Genomic DNA, 17,054 nt, shown 5'->3' on the forward strand with positions numbered 1-17,054 from the left:
ATTTTTAATCTACACCATTGTCCTATATTAGCTATATATAAAGTTGAATTCTTTGACTTGTCGTTTTTACCTGCTGACGCCTGACAAATTGGACCTCGTTATTTTAGTATTATAGATAAGAAATAAAAGGCGACATGAAGCGACGAGAACATTTATAATTTGAAAGAGTCATTTTCCCTTTTTACGTCGAATTATAACAATATACCATCACAAATAAAAAATTCAAAAAAAGGTTTTACATTATATTTCGCAAAACAAAAAATAGGGTGATGCGGGATAATTGCATGTTAGATAACTTTTTTCAAATGTACCAACACGGAAATGATAGAAAACAAAAATGAAATCTGCAAAACGCACGCCTTGTTTTATCAGATAAAAATGAAACTATTTTTCGACTTGATATATCACGTTTTCGACTTACATACACATAACTATTGGGTTTCTATCAAATACTCTAAAGTCTTTACGTAGTAAGAATGCCATTTGTCACCGGTTAATTACATTTTTAAGAACTAAATTTAGATACACAACGCAGCCAATATTGTTCAGCAACACGTCGTACCGTTCTAGATTTCGTGGGAATAACGGAGGACGTAAAACTGTCGCTATGAAATCCATACCTACCTTATTAGATTGTTAAATGAACGGTTACTGACGTAATTAAAAAATCTACTGACAAATAAAACGTCGATAGCACCAGGATTTTTGGATCGATTGGATGCTTAGGTTGTTGTTGATTTGAGGAGCTGCGTTAAATTCACCGGACAATTAATACTATTTGTTTTCTGATTTGTTCCAATCAATAAAAAGCCTTGGATAGAATCAGTATGTAAGTAAGATGGTTTGAACGACTTACAGCTGACTTGTAAACAATGGACAAAAAACAGTAAAATGTCGGACAAGAAACCAGCAAACATGGGTTGACTAGGAATTTTCGGCAGTGTTGAAACAGAGAAAATAAACAACTTTGCCTTAAGGACTTGTTGGAAGCTCAGATCCTATATAAATAACGAACAATTGCTCTAGATAACAGCACAGTAATAATACACTTGTACTAACAAATTTACCAAACATTTACAGGGAATAGAAGACAATAAATACTGTGGAATATCGCTTGTAAAAGGTAAGAGTTATCTGTATCATAAATTAAATCTGTGTATGTATTTAAAATTGGACACAAAAATAATGAAGAGTGTTTTGTAAACATCATACTAATGAAATATTTCCACTTCATCAAAGTGATGCATTGTACATTTTCCATACGAGTAATTTCTACTAACAAATTGGGATATTTGGTACAGTTATGGTCAGGAAAACATGTCAATGTAACACTGCTTGTGGTGATGTTAGCAAACATGGTCACCTTATAAAATACGTATACCTGTTGCTTAGAAGTTTTTATTAAGACTGAAAATGAAAACTGTATAATGTTACTCTTATTTTTTCAAACATACCTTTTATCAAAATATCCAAACCAATATTTGAAACAAGATTATTGGAAATAGATATTTGTCTCTATAACCGTTGAAATTTAACAAATTGTACTGATTAATAAAAAATTTACATTTCTTTATGCAATGGCTAACAGCCATCCATAGAATGTATACCGATGGATTCCACGATTGTCATAATATAGCATGGTAGAAAGTATGTGTGTAACATTAAACTATATGTGTATGATTTTCTATCATATTCTTGTCGATCTTACCACTTTTTTTATTTTCTTTACATGACCAAGGTTCTCTTTTCACATCCTCATCATATCAAACATGTCAAGGGGCCCATTAGACAATAAAAATTACACGAAGGTAGGTAATTTCGGACCTATTCATTAAAATCTTTTTTTTTTATTCATTTTGTGTTTGTTTTAATCATGGCATAATCACTCCAAAGTACACAATAAGTAATAATACCGTACAGCTCTCAGATAGTAGGACATATTAGGTCGATATCATGGCATAGAGATAGGGATGATACCGATATTCTAACTCATAAGTCGATGGCATACTGATAACGTCGTGGTAAAAATAAAAACAACTTCTGAAAATCAAACAACAGTAAAGGATCTTGACAAAATAGGAATCAATGGAAAACAGATATGCTAAAAAAGTAGAAACAATAAAGAAGTGATCAAACAGTACAAATAAAATAATAGATACTGGTTTGAATAGGAATCCATAAAAAATTATGTTAAGTTTACGTAAACCTTACAACAGGATTGTGAAATAAAAGAGTCATTGTATTAAATAACGACAACAGCAGTAAAGAGTAAAATCCGATGGAAACACTACAAGAGAAAAACATCGAAATAACAGTAACACTGAAGGCAGCAAAACACAAACGAAAATGCAACATACATAAAAATAAGTAATATCACAAAAACAAAACTCCGAAGCAAATTCAAAACGGGAAGCCTCTTATCAAATGACAAAACCAAAAGCTCAAACACATCACACGATTAATTGACAACAGTAATATTCCTGACTTGGAACAGGCATTTTCTTATGAAGAAAATGGTAGATTAAACTTAGATTTATAGCTAGCAGAACCACTCACTTGTATGACAGTTGCATAAAATTCCATTATATTGACAACGTTCCATATTCCTATATTTTTTTATGTACTGTTTCTTTTCTTCTTTTAATTTGTCCACATCTTTTAGCATATCTTTCTTCAAAATTCTTACGGTCACCATTTCATTTGGACAAAAAAAAAATCAAGTTCAAGTTATAGAAATTTGTGTATGTATATGAAGGACTACTCAATCAACCAAAGAACCAAAAATATAGAGAGGTTAAAGCAATTAACTGATTAGGACAGGCATAAAGTCACGTGATGGGTTTGAATCAAGATTACATTTGAGCTAACTAATATTATTTTCTTAACCTGTACACTATTTACTATTAAATAACCGAGATACCAGATTATTAATACAACTACATACAAATCTGATCATTAGTAATCGTGCTAGTTTGAAAGAAAATAACTTTAAGATTTATAATACTTGATATAACATGTACTTGGTGTTTTCGTTTCAGCTCAGTGCATCAACTGTTGACAGTTTTTTTTTAAGTGTCAAAATTAAATTCAAAACCAGAACAAATAAATCAGAAAAGGCTATTGGATGCACAGTTTTATATCTTCACAATGTTTAATAACCTTCGTGTTGTAATAGTTTAAACAATATAAAGTAATAGAAAGATTTACATTGCCAAAGTCCCTCTGTCAGAACCCTGCAGCGAGTGAACTGGTTAGTATCTCGATAGAATATGTATCTTTGGTATGCAATTTTGCCTTACCATTGGTCAAACGAAACATATTTTAGCTCAAAATTTAATGTCACACCAATAAGCCCAAACGTTAATCTACCATTGTATTGATGTGAAATAAATAAGATAGAATCTAGACAGAGGAGATAATTGCTCCCATTATTGTTATTCAGAAGACAAAGACACGTCGTCATGAATTATAACTAAGCTCATATCTGGATCTGAGTAAAATGATCAAAATCATATCTCTTCGATTGTGTCAAAAGTTCGTTCTAAAAAAAAACAACAAATTTTAAAGATTAAAAGTTAAATTCCGAGGTAAAACTTTAACACTGTTAATCTGCATACCTCGCTATAGCACCCGAATTTTAGAAGTATGTTAAGTAGCATTTGTTTTGATTTAGTTTCGTTTTTATGTTTGTGTGTTTTCGGCCAAATGTTGGCTTATATATGCATAAACAGTTAAGATAGCTGATTGAAGTAATAATATCGTAGGATTAGACAAGAAACATAAACCAATAATCCATGATATAAAATCCTTATCACTGGCATGACTTACCGGATGTTTATATAGTTGCCTGACCGGATGCTTATTTGGGCGTCTCACTGGATGTTAATATAGGCGTCTTATCGGATATTTATAAAGGTGTCTTACCGGATACTTATATAGGGAACCTTAGAGCATCTGCGTTTGAACACGTCTTTTGGTTTGGGTTCTTTGATCAAATGCAATCTAACCATTCGTTTTTTTAATATTTTTTATTGTGTTATTTGTCTGTTCGTCTTTTTAGTACATACTGGCTTTTTTTTTATTGCTATGATAATGTCGGGTTTTCTTCAACTAATGATATTAGAATGTCCTCTAAGCTTAGGCTTCTTCTTACTGTGGACTTGTAATAAACAATCTATAAAATAATTACAGAGAACACGAACACATTTAATAATAAGCACATTGCTTTATAATCGATTTTATTATTGAATATGCCAGGAAATATGTCGACAGATCGTTCTTCTTTTCAAATACTTTCCTATTAATGTCATGCGAACAGCTGACGAAGCGCTTTATTGATTAGGTTTAAAAACTGCAAATTCAAATATTTACATGTAATGATTTCTAACAAAGTTATAAACTTAAACTCGTTAATGTATCAATCATACTTATACGTCAACGTATCACGACTGTAATTAGACAATACGAACGTATGTTCACTAATAGTTACAATGTTAGAAACTACAACTGACAGATTGAAAGTTTGAATTGATGAGAGTAAAATAGTGTAAACTACTTCGCTTTCCTTTTCGTTATTATGTTTGTCATTATTTAATTTCTAGAAGGAAATTGAATTATATAGAAATTGAAACAAGAAATCTCTAAAAACTTGTTTACACCATCATAATTATGTGGTTTACTTGTAGAAGGGATTTGATACAAATGATTAATGGGACTGTTTTCTAATGGTCATATATTAACATTACATGTATTATCTCGGTAAGACCAGGGTTCAGGTAGACAAGTTTAAGGGGGTAGGCCTTGGTAACACCAACATTTTCTTCTCGTTTTCATCATTGAAAAGGTAGAGGTCCAGGCATCATCTGCCAAAGTCTTAAGGAACTTGACCGTTTCATTTTATGTTTAGGGTATATTGAATATGACCAGTTTTGGGGTATCCTAACAAACGGTCGAAAACACTAGTAGGTAGTGTTTTTGTACATGTTGTCATTAGAACTACCCGTGACTGCTATATTGCACAGAGGAAACATATCTTAAAGTAAATCTGAAACATCATGGTAATATAAATAGACTGAACGTAAAAAAAAACGTTTTTGATAATTGATACGGCAAAAGTCTGGCCAGCTCAAACAACACATTTCTTTTTCAAATTTAGCCAGAAAAAAAAAATGTTGTTTAATTCCTGCAAAAAATGTTGAAACATTTATTGGTTATTTAAATCACAAAATGTTAATGCCACAAGGTCCTTAAGTCAGTAAATTTGCCCCAGAACTCAACAGACTCAGTTCATTGCCATTGGTGTTTTTTAAGCATATCATGTATGAATGGTAATTTTCTATCTTTTTATCCACATCATTAGAAAAAGATGTTCTTTAGTTTAATGTTTGATGGTGTCAAACATGAACAGCTTACTAGTTCTGTCTGCATCATTCTCACAGCCAAATGTAAACAACATAAATGCTTGATCACTGCTATGTTAAAATGCACTAACGACTTTCAATACATGTGTAAGAGTTGTCTCCCTTATACCAGGTCTACCCCTTAAGTACTTTGGTACATGGCCTTGTAGTTTTCTTTGCTTGCACTGAATAATATGTTTTTGTAAATTGTTTATGTCACATTCGTTAGTGCTTAACACTACTTACATGTTTACTAGTTATTGATAAAAACTAATCCTTTTTGATACAATATATTCACCTAACAATCAACTGGAATCAACATTATATAAGTTTAACGGCGAAATGTTTGTGTCCTGGATCAATAGCGACATGTTTTCGCAGTGTTAAATCGCAGTTTGACCCTAAAATAAAGCATTTAATTTTTTTTTTAAACAACTTCAAGCCATCAATTTTAAAGTAAAATACTTTAATAACATAAATATAGGCTGTTTTTGACAAAACTATTCACATGCATCAGGTTCTTAAATCATTAATGCATGGAAAATGATAGAAATGTTTACAATTTCAGCATTGATTCAATTCTAAGGTTTTTGTCTATAATGGAAGTGGCTACACTTGTGTTAAGTTTTTATAATTTAATATCTGCATGTTGTATTTGGTGATAAAACTTATCATATATAAAGGTTAAGACTGAGCACGAATGCCTCCACTTCCTTTTTTGACATAAACGATATAAAATGTGACGGTTTATGGCATATTTAATATGTTTGTCATATTTAAGCTAGAATTTGAGCGTCTTAAATGGACAAACCAGTCCCAGTCTTTAAATAAAGTACTTGAGTAGACAGAAGAAGACACTACAGTGTTTTACAAAGGTCAACACTCTATCATCAGATGTACTTCAAATGTTTGTCCACAATAAGCGCTAGCCCTTACCGGGTTTCACATAGCGAGTGATGTCGACGCATTTGATCCCAATCCCAATCGAGTTCATTTGATTTTCTCCGTTTCTGTTTGATTCCTTGACGGGTTTCTTTCTAATTGATTTACCAGTTTTGACAATCGATATACTTGTATCGCCTTGATTTTCTTTCTTTCTAAAAACACAAAGCAATTAACTTGACGCCATACTTTTTAAATTTCAAATTATGAACACAAAACACATCAATAACGTACAAAAGACACAAAAGTTGAATACAAGCGCAAAGTTAGTTACTTTTACCGACGTTTTACACAAAGGAAATAATTTATTCCCGGCAATTTTGAAATTCATCGAGACATTTTATTTCCTTTACCACCTTGGTAGACGTTACTTCGAAAACAAACAGCGAAAAATTAAGACTTACAATGTAGTCAACTTTTTTTCTCATCAACAATTTGCTTGTCTTGGTTTTAAATATAGATAGATAGTACAATAAAGGATTGCAACAGAGCTAATAAATTCACCTGAACTAGAAAAGACAATCAAGCAGTGTTTAGTATGTGATATAGGAAAGAAAAGTTAAAGTTTAATGTTTAGTGTAAACGATAAAATGAATTTCAAATCAAGCTCCTGTATTAAAGTGCCTTTGGTAACGACCATACTGTAATAGTATGTTTTTAAGAATTATGGAGCCCTTGTTTTTCTTCATTTGTCTAATTACTGTCAACTACATTTCACATTTACGTCTTCTAGCTTTGAGAAGCAATTTATCTGAATCAACTGTCTGATTTAAAGGACATAGATGTTTTACAAAATACAATTAACGAGACCGTTAGCTAGTGACAAATTACTCAGTCATGTATCATATCAAATTTGAGAATTGAAGGTTAAAAAGAGATAAAGCTTCTATATTTCTATATGTCTTTTAATATAGTATCAATATAGTATAAGAGATGATCTAATTTTTTTCATCAACCGTTGTTTCTCATTGGCTGATCTGTCACAAAGAAGAAATGTGAGTTTTTTCGTAACTTGTCTGTAGTCTATCGTCGTCCGTTTATTTTTATCTGTTATAAACCTCTGCACTTACTCGGTTAAAAGTAAACCAAAATTGACCTCACTAATACTTCCATAACCACCAAGACTAAAACATAACATTACATGCTCATCAAGATTAAAAATAACACATAACATAACCGCAAAGACAACAAATAGAACATAGCAAACTTGTTCGCGGCCTTTTACAGATGACTAATGGGGCATGGGCTTTGCTCATTATTGAAGGCCGTACGGTGATCTATAATTGTTAATTTCTTTGTCATTTTGGTCGCTTGTGGAAAATTGTCTCATTGGCAATCATACCACATCTGCCTTTTTTATATGTAACCAACAAGACTAAAAATAGAACAAAACAAAACGTAAATTAAAAATAGAACATAGATTATAAAATTGGTCAGAATGTGAAAGTCTACATATTGTGTGATCTCGATGATAAACTCTTAATAGGACACATTATCGGGAAGACAAGATTCTACAAACAATTCAACATCGCCAAAAATTGTCAGTTGATTTTGAACATTAATCAGCATTTTTACCGAAGATGTGGAGTATACGTCAATGAGATAAAAACAAAACAAAAAGTAGAAGATATTGGTGTATGTCAAAATTAATCTTGAATCGTTAACTTTACGGAATATATTTGCAATTAATTAACATTTGTCTCGACTACTACAGTTTTAATTTTATCTTGTGTTGTTAATGGCTGAAACTATAACACTAAGCTGTTTGTTAATCGTCCTTGGCCTCATACCACTTTCTAATCTACAATGTAATTTGTTGTTTCTATATTGACAAATTGGTTTCTGTAAAACACTTATTTACCACAAGATTGGAAGATTAACTTAAGGCTTGTTGGTTTGAATACCGAATCTGATTATTTCTAGAATGTTGGATATATGACCGGAGGCAAGCTACAAGACATTGTTCGTGACGAATACGGATACCTGCATGCAATGTTATAAGTTTGTCAATATATGTTGAAGGCCGCACCTTGACCAATAATGGTTTACTTTTATATATTGTTATTTGGATGGAGAGTTGTCTCATTGGCACTCTCATCTTTCTATATCTAAAGCTGTCCTTGAAACAAAATGAAAATACTGTTAATATTGTACAAAACAAAATCTTGCAAAGCTAACAAACCAGAACAAATGCAAGTCATTTTGGCAACTTAGCTTCATTATAAATAAAGGAAAGGTTGTGATATTTGTCAATAAGACATAAGCTAATCCAAACAAACAATATAATGAAAAAAAATCTGAAATCTCCTTACCAAAAGTCTGAATGGAATTTTAATAGTGAAAAATTATTTTATCAAATATCCCACTTGAACGACTTGTCAATTAAACCAAATTGTAAAATAATCATTAAGATGTAGTTTGGGAGGACAATTGCAATATCTTTGTCTCGTGTACCTATAGAACTGTTTATACGACTACTAGATTGATTTTTACTTACTTTCTACCGAAATCATGGCTTTATGATAAATATAAAGAAAAATAACAAAGTAGTATATATTGTGATGATACTTCGACGAGACTATTTCTCCCAGCTCGTTCGTTGCGTAACCCTCGTATCACGACTTTGTGGTCACTGAACTGAATTATCATTGATGTCAGCAATCGAGAGCAGAATTGAGCATTGTAACTTTTGGTAAGACATGCAGTCAAGTTAAAATTATGTTTTGAGGTTTAGAGGTGAATTATGAATTAGGTCAGCAAATGAGCACAATAAACAAATGATTTGCTCATTAAAAATATCGCAAAATATGAACAACTTGGAACGTAATAGCTTCGTGACGTACGCCGTGCTCCTTCCATCAAAAGGATCAGAGTGAATGTTTCGAAATAATCAACTTGCAGACGATTATTGACCTCTATTTGAATTTTGTATTAAAGAAATTTGTAGAAAAACAGGTAAACTATTCAAAATCGGCAAACAGAACTACAAAGGTGTAGAATATACATTGCCTCTAACTTCAACAATAGCTCTATAATCTTCTTATAAGACTGAAATGTTACTTTTAAATGCACAATTCAAAAGGAGGTCTCCAAACTTTTTCAGTTTTAATGTTCATTGATTCTTGCAACCGTTTTGAGCTAACATGTCGATAATGGTAATATAATTATAAGGTGAGATATGTGCAGATAAAACATTGATTTAAACGATCCAACATTTTAGCAGATTTCTAACCTTAGGCTAGCAATTTCCACGAAAATGATTGCTCAAGGTTTCCCTCCATTACAGATTTCTCATAATTATCAAAGGTACCAGGATCTACCTTAGGCTAGCAATTTCCAGGAAAATGATTGCTCAAGGTTTTTCTACCTAACCTCGTACTCCAAGTGGACAATGTTATATGATCCTGTATATATACCGTTAACTCTGTTAGCAATATCCAACCAATACTGATCGACAACAGATATACAGTTGGTGATAAACATTTGAATTACAGATTTATCTCAATCAAAGCACTTTGCAATGACGGAGACAGCCGAAGCTACAAGTTGTATACCTGACAATTCAATGATCGATCAGAGTATTGATCCTATATATAAAGATGAACAAAATGACAAAATAATAACCGTAGATTTTTTTATCCTTATCTTTTCAAGATCCTTAATCTAAGCAAAAAATACAAATGCAAGTAGTCTATCAATAGAAATCTGACAAAAATAAGGCATTAAATCTGAACAAATAACCGACAGATGGTCTTATTTCTATATAATACAGATTTGTGTTCAAAACGGAGTATATTTGAGATCATGTGTTATATTTAATGCGTTTCCCTCAGTTTTAGTTTGTTACCCCGAATTTGTTTTTTGTCCATGGATTTATGAGTTTGAACAGCGGTATACTACTGTTGCCTTTATTTACGCCGATATTCAAATTGAGTCTTTTTAATGATTACGGTTATAGGAGGAAAGGGCAACGTGAATATACTAAAATCTAAGCACGCTAACAAAATATTGTGAAAAAGCAATGTCCAAATGAATCCATGATTGAGCAGGTGTCTTCAACTCGCTTGATACATGTACAGACACTTTTGTGGGGATGTGCTTTACCATGCAATTTTATACTGATATGACAATAAAATACAGTTATGGAATGTTTTACATTTATCACAAGTAAGACGTTTTGGAGGGTTGAACTAATAAAAAAATACAGTAATTACAGATAATAAAATTAAGAATGGAAATCGGAAATATGTCAAAGATACAACAACCCGACCAAAGAGCAGAAGACATCTTCCAGTAAAATAATGTTATAAGAATTTAAAAAAATAAGCATTATTTTTAAAGATAAAGAGAATGTCCCAAAAAAATTGTAGAATACCGAAATCCTTGAAAACCCTCAATTACTAAAAATTCGAAAATACGGTGGCAATGGTTTCTGTTAAACTACAAAGTCAGCCATTTATATTTAAAGCAGCATTCCTGAATCGAGCACGATATGAAGATTACAAAAACAAAATGGAGTCAAAAGGATATGCGTATCAAATGAAAGTAGAACTATTTGTATAAAGACCATCATAGGGTCTTAGTATTGAGTAAATGTATGTATGTTTCTCTTGTACAATGTAAAATATAAGTATAGAAGATGATAGAAAAATCGTTATTTGAGATACCTGTGCTTGATAAAGGGACATCAATGATAATGATTTGTAATGATAATTAAGTTATAAGTCATTTTTTTATATCTAGATATGAGTATTGATTACCTTCATTTTCGTTCTAGATGATATTTATCTGATTTATCGTCATGTGAAAGTCTTCTGTTTTTGGTATGAGTAATGATTCATTATATTGTGTTCGTCCATTGTCGTTCTATGCGACTTTTATCTGATTTATCTACTGTTTAGAAGATACACATAATATGTTATCATGTTATTTGACTGTTCTTTATGTCTTACATCTAATTAATCATAGTTGTTATTGCTTTATGGAACATCTTTCTATTAGGAATTTAGGAAAAAACGCATTCTAATAAATCTATTCAGAGCCAGAATCATCAAAAATACTAAGAAGGCATTGTTTCTTCATAAGAGCTGCTTTTACACAAATTTCATTTCTTCAAGGAGTGAATACTTTTCATATTATTCATTTATCAAATATCGGGATTATACATGTTATATACTGTCCACGCTTTTGGAGACATCCAAAACTTGTATAAACCTGTCATATGTTAATTGTCTTCGCTCAAGTCGTAAGATAGACAGTGTATTGTTATATCATGCAGTGTTTATGTGCATTTCTGTGATATTTTCACTGTTAGATTTTTTCGCTCAACTCGGCAAGTTTTGTTCAAGTTCGGCATGCTGTTTTTCAAGTCGAGCAGATCGGTAATGTTTTCTATTTTAGTTCATATTCGCCCTTGTTTAAAAGTTCGGTAGTGTTTACTTTGTCACGTAGTGTGTTTTCGCTAAAATCGTGACGTGTTTTATGTTAGTGTTCAATCGTTCAAATTTATTGTGTTTACTATGTCAAACAGTGTGTATTCGCCATAGCCACGAAGTTCGGTATTGTTTTCTTTGTCAGTGTGTTTTTTCTTAAGTCCTGAACTTTGTGAGTGTTCAATTTGTCATGCAGTGTGACTTTTCTTAAGTTGGTAAGTTCGACATTGTTAATTTTTTTTTATTAAAGTGTGTCTTCTTTCAAGCCGTATAGTTTGGTGACATTTTTGTCGTATGTGTTAAAGGCGTTAAAAATCAATCAATCAATCAAACAATGCTTCTTTAGTTGCTTTATAACTGCACCTTTACATGACCTTGTATAAAACTATCTTTTATTTAACAAATTAATTGTGTTCAAAGCCATGAAAACATTCAAATATCGTAAATTTCACTTCCCGCAGCAGCTTTACAGAACTAGCAATTAATTTGGTAGAACTAGACTAAATTGACCATTGCACGGTATAATTGGTATCTTTCTAGTCATGTCAATGTACTATTAATCATGTTTTTATATGATTAAGTTAAACGAGCGTTCATATTTAGCATAACAATGAAGCAGACTTGTTATAACTACATGTAAAACATTATAATGATTGGTTTATAAAACATTTGGTTAGATACGGTCTTCTATACGTCATTTGAATGTTTACTGCTGTATAAACATACGTGGATGCATGGCTGTATCACGTCAAATGCACGTGACATGTAAGAAAACATCGTAGTGATTTGAATATCAACCTTGCCTACAAGACGACCGACTCGCTGAACAATATTTTATACGTTCTAATTCATAATGTACTCGTCGACAGGAAGACATTTCAGCCCACTCGAAAACAATATTCCTGGCTCTGAAACTAATTACTGCGTGCTTAGCGTATTAATTGCAAATATCAATTATAGTGTCTTAGTTTTAACCTAACTAGGAATTGTATCACATAGCTACATAACATGATGCTAGGGCTTACAAGCGACCTTTAAAAGAAGAAGATGTAAGTGTAACCAGAATATAATAACAAATTTATTCAAAAACATACTTTATTATCAAATGCTTACTCGAAAAGAGATATTGTGTTATTGTTTAGAAAGATGTACATATCACTAATGTTTTGCCTGATACAGACATATACTGTTTATTTCACAATTAACTTGAACAGAATATAAACAACATACATTTTCAATAGTAAAATTCAGAAGAGCATGGCATTCTTATTCTAATTGTAAAAATTTGTCATATAATAAACAGCATCTTAAACTTTGAAGCACATACCTTTTTTGAGTATGCCAAAGTTGCTACATTGTGTGCTATTTTATGTAATGATCACCACTTGCATAATTTAGTCATTTATATTCGCTCCGTCGCGGTGTGTACTAGTCTTAAAACTTATAAACTCAACATGTAATACAATATTAAAGATTCATTATTCTGTAATTGAAGAAAGAAAGGGAATCAAATTATCACAATTCTTGATTAAATAAAGAAATTTCAAATGTTTCACTAAATGTATTGTGTCAGCATTTTGATAGGATCAATACCCCATATACTGATTAAATTAGGCTTTTTGAAAGCACCCGTCCCTTTTCCTCATGAATACTATTATAAAAGGAGTTTTGTGAATTTTAAGATTTTGGAAGTGCAAAATCACCATGCTATGATAGTAATGATAACAGAAGCAGTATTATGACTTGAGAGCAATTATGTATTTGTATTTTTTGTAAGTTACATGTATTTGTACTAATCAACTGCTTAAATTCACCCTTCAAAACAACTTCTTAGGATACTCATGCGCTCCATTGCTTAAACTTAGTGCTTTATTTGGTCTTTTAATCTTTTCTAATTTGAGCTTCACTGATGAGTCTTTTGTAGACAAAAAAGCACATCAGACGTTTACAATTGCAATCTAGGTATCTTTGATGAGTTTATTAACAAATTGTCGTTTTGCCCTTTATATTCAGGGTTTTTTCTTGAATCCCCAAGTGCTAATAACACCATCTTTCAATAATTATTACATTGTTCTGTTTTGATGGGTTGTCATAAACTCTGCATGGTGTGTATTATATGCATGTTACGTAACGATAACAATTATATTTAAATCGTTATTCTCATCAGGACATTAGTACAGTGCAATCTTCCAAGTTTCGAAGGGACATAACATATTGGATAACATGTCAAAAGATGTAACGAAACTTTGTAAGAGTGCTCATGATTGATTGCTGTTTACTCTACCCTAATGGAGTAACATTACTAAAGAAGAGGGATGAAAGATACAGAGAAAGGACTGTCAAACTCATGTATCGAACATAAAATGACAACGCCATGACTAAAAAAGAAAAAGACAAACAAAAAAATAATAGATAAAATACACAACTTAGAAATCTAAAGAATACGCAACACGAACCTAACAAAAAACTGGTGGTGATCCCAGATGCTCCGGAAAGGTAATTAAGCGGATTCTGCTCCACATGTGTCACCCGTCGTGTTGTACAAACCCGGTAAATAGTCTAATTCAGAAGGTCAAATGCGTGAAAAAGGAAGGGGATTGTAGAAACGACATAAGGAACATATCCGATAATATATGTGAAACGGTTATCCTTTATGATTTCAACTTCACCATTTGGAATTCTTGGTTCAATAGCTGCCTTATGGGCAGCAACCCTCTATCAAGGAAATGATAGGACATACAAACGCAGGAATATCGTTTTCAATTGGGATATATCTACTCCGTATGCAGGCACCGATTGAATGTTGCTAAATAGAAATGGATAATTCACAATTGGGAAGCTGAAATCAACTCTTTTATCGTAAAGTTTTGTTTCCACCGACCCTCATTGTCAATTTCTACATGTAAGTCAAGATATGAGGCTGGGGACTGTATCTGGTGTATCCCTTATCTCTAGTTCGATGGGATAGATGCGTTCGTCATAGTCACCAAATTTTGAATTATTTAGTGAGAGAACATCAACTATATAGCGGAAAGTAAAGTTAAAGGATATTTCTAACTTCTTATCTTCCTTCCTTTTTATTAACTTGATCAACCCATATTGATGAATTTATGAATCACGATGATAGGTATTTCATATATCTTCATGTATTGGATATAAATCGAGGACGCATGCCCGAAACTGGTATGTTTAAATACAGTCTTGACCAAATATGTTGCTAAATTAATTGTTCTTCACCAATACATAGAACAGACGATATGATACGTTTGAAAGTTCTCATCAGTGTTAAGATTATAGGGGTAATAAATGCGACTACTGTATAATATATATGACACAATACATGAACAAATTTTATTTCTAATGAAACTTGTTAGTATATATAAAACAGAAGATGAGGTCTATTTTTGGTTTGAAGACTGTTATAACTATATCGTCAGATTTAATACTTCGTACGTTTTACTTGTGATTTTATGAGGTTGTCATCCTTTTTGTCAGACATTTCAATTAAGAATTTGATTAGAAATGTCAAGAGAAAGTGAAATCTTATAACAGCTACTAATTAAGTTATACGATCTGATGATGTGTAATATATTGTTGTTATGCGCTGTCAAGCAATGTAGACATGTTAATTTGATATATAAATAGCCGTCATATTGCATGAGCTGATGTACTTTTCAACACTTATAAGCACGGAAATGACATCAAATGACACATGAGAAGTGATGCGCGGTGAGATATCAGATGAAGGAGGATTGTGATATGAATTAAAGAACGATGACGATAGAAAGTGGACCACGTGGTTGATATAAAGTAAAGAACAAGGACTTGATGAAATGAATTTAACACGTGGGTGTTATGCAGGGAAGCACATGCATACAGTGGATGCTATAAGTTGGAGCACGTGAGTGATATGAACTGAAGCAGGGTGGATGTTATTAAATGGAAAACGTGTGTCATTGGAAGTGCAGCACGGGGGTGATACGAAGAGAAGCACTGGGGATGATATCAGATGAAGCATGAATTTCATATCAAGTGCACAACGAGGATGGTATCAAGTGGAACACGTACACGTGGTAAATATGAAATGGAGCACGAGGAATGACATCAATCGAAACACTGAGAAACATAAAATTGAATAAAGAAAGGCATTCGGTTGATATCAAAGGAAGAACGAGGACGGTATCACGAGTTGAAAAGGGAAAATCATATCTCCAGCTAGCACATCAATGCGACCACTAGGAAACATCATTTTTGTGTTTTAACTGAGTCTGACAACACTGAACGCATTTATTATTATAATATATCTGTTATAAAGTGTGAAAAAAACATCTTCATAAAAACAAAGATTAACCGGCTATACATTTGTACATCATATCTGTATTTTCCATTTATTACGGCGACTATACAGATTGCTATGCACTTCTTTCATTGAACATGACCATATACGGATTGCATTAAGTCAGTTTAGACAAGTGTTACACATTCATTTTTTTAATATCGTACTCATAAGCGATTGTTTACATATCTTGCACGTCTTTCAATTAACCTGGATGCGAAGCCATTTCCACTTTTTATGTCTAGCTACTGGACAGAATATGACAATATTTTGGCATGTTCGATAAACATTAAAACCTTCTGGTTTATTCGAGTTTTAAGTGGCGTATTGAAAAATGAGGTGCCAAAAATATCAAATCTTTACATGGAAATTAGTAAAATCACAAAAATACTGAACTCCGTTGAAAATTCAAAACGAAAAGTCCTTAATCATATTATACATACTATTGCGATAGTTCTCTTCTAGATCTTAGAATAAGTGTTTTTCTGAGGATTCCTTAAAGGACTAAATGTTAATCATAAAATATTAGTGTTTTTCCTGTAATTTCATACCTGAACTACTATCTTACTTTTAATAGTGTCAAATTACCGGTTGTTGGTTACAGTATAGCCCATCGTTCTTGAAAACATAGTTCTGATATGATATCGATTGCAGGTTTTGTCATGAGAATTTAATTTGCAGTTTCCTTACGATTTAATCTTATTACAGTGAAAGACTTCTGCAATTTATTCTTTACGCAGGGAATTATGCTCTTCAATAATGGTGTTGTCCTCATTCGGTTTATCAAGTATCGAATCTGTTGAACCTTGCAAGGTTACAACATTAATAAATCCGTTGAAAGAACATTTCAGAAAATATCGAAATTTGAACATACTTCTTACATAAAATTCGATGATAAAAACTAGACTAGCCAACTGAAAGTAATTTCCGGAAAACAGACTTGTA

General features: G+C 32.1%; 1 protein-coding gene across 3 annotated transcripts in view; it reads left to right on the forward strand.

Annotated features, from left to right (window-relative positions):
* The first annotated feature begins 682 nt into the window (after positions 1-682).
* LOC139529845 (DNA damage-regulated autophagy modulator protein 2-like) overlaps positions 683-17,054 on the forward strand; it is a 50,100-nt gene continuing 33,728 nt past the window's right edge. Inside the window, exon 1 of one of the 3 annotated variants that reach the window (XM_071325777.1) lies at positions 683-1,123. The gene's annotated coding sequence lies outside the window, so the exon portion shown is untranslated. The remainder of the gene's footprint in view (positions 1,124-17,054) is intronic. The other 2 variants (XM_071325776.1, XM_071325775.1) reach the window with 2 other exon arrangements.

This window comes from Mytilus edulis, chromosome 7, assembly GCF_963676685.1.
Source record: "Mytilus edulis chromosome 7, xbMytEdul2.2, whole genome shotgun sequence".
Lineage (NCBI taxonomy): Eukaryota > Metazoa > Mollusca > Bivalvia > Mytilida > Mytilidae > Mytilus > Mytilus edulis.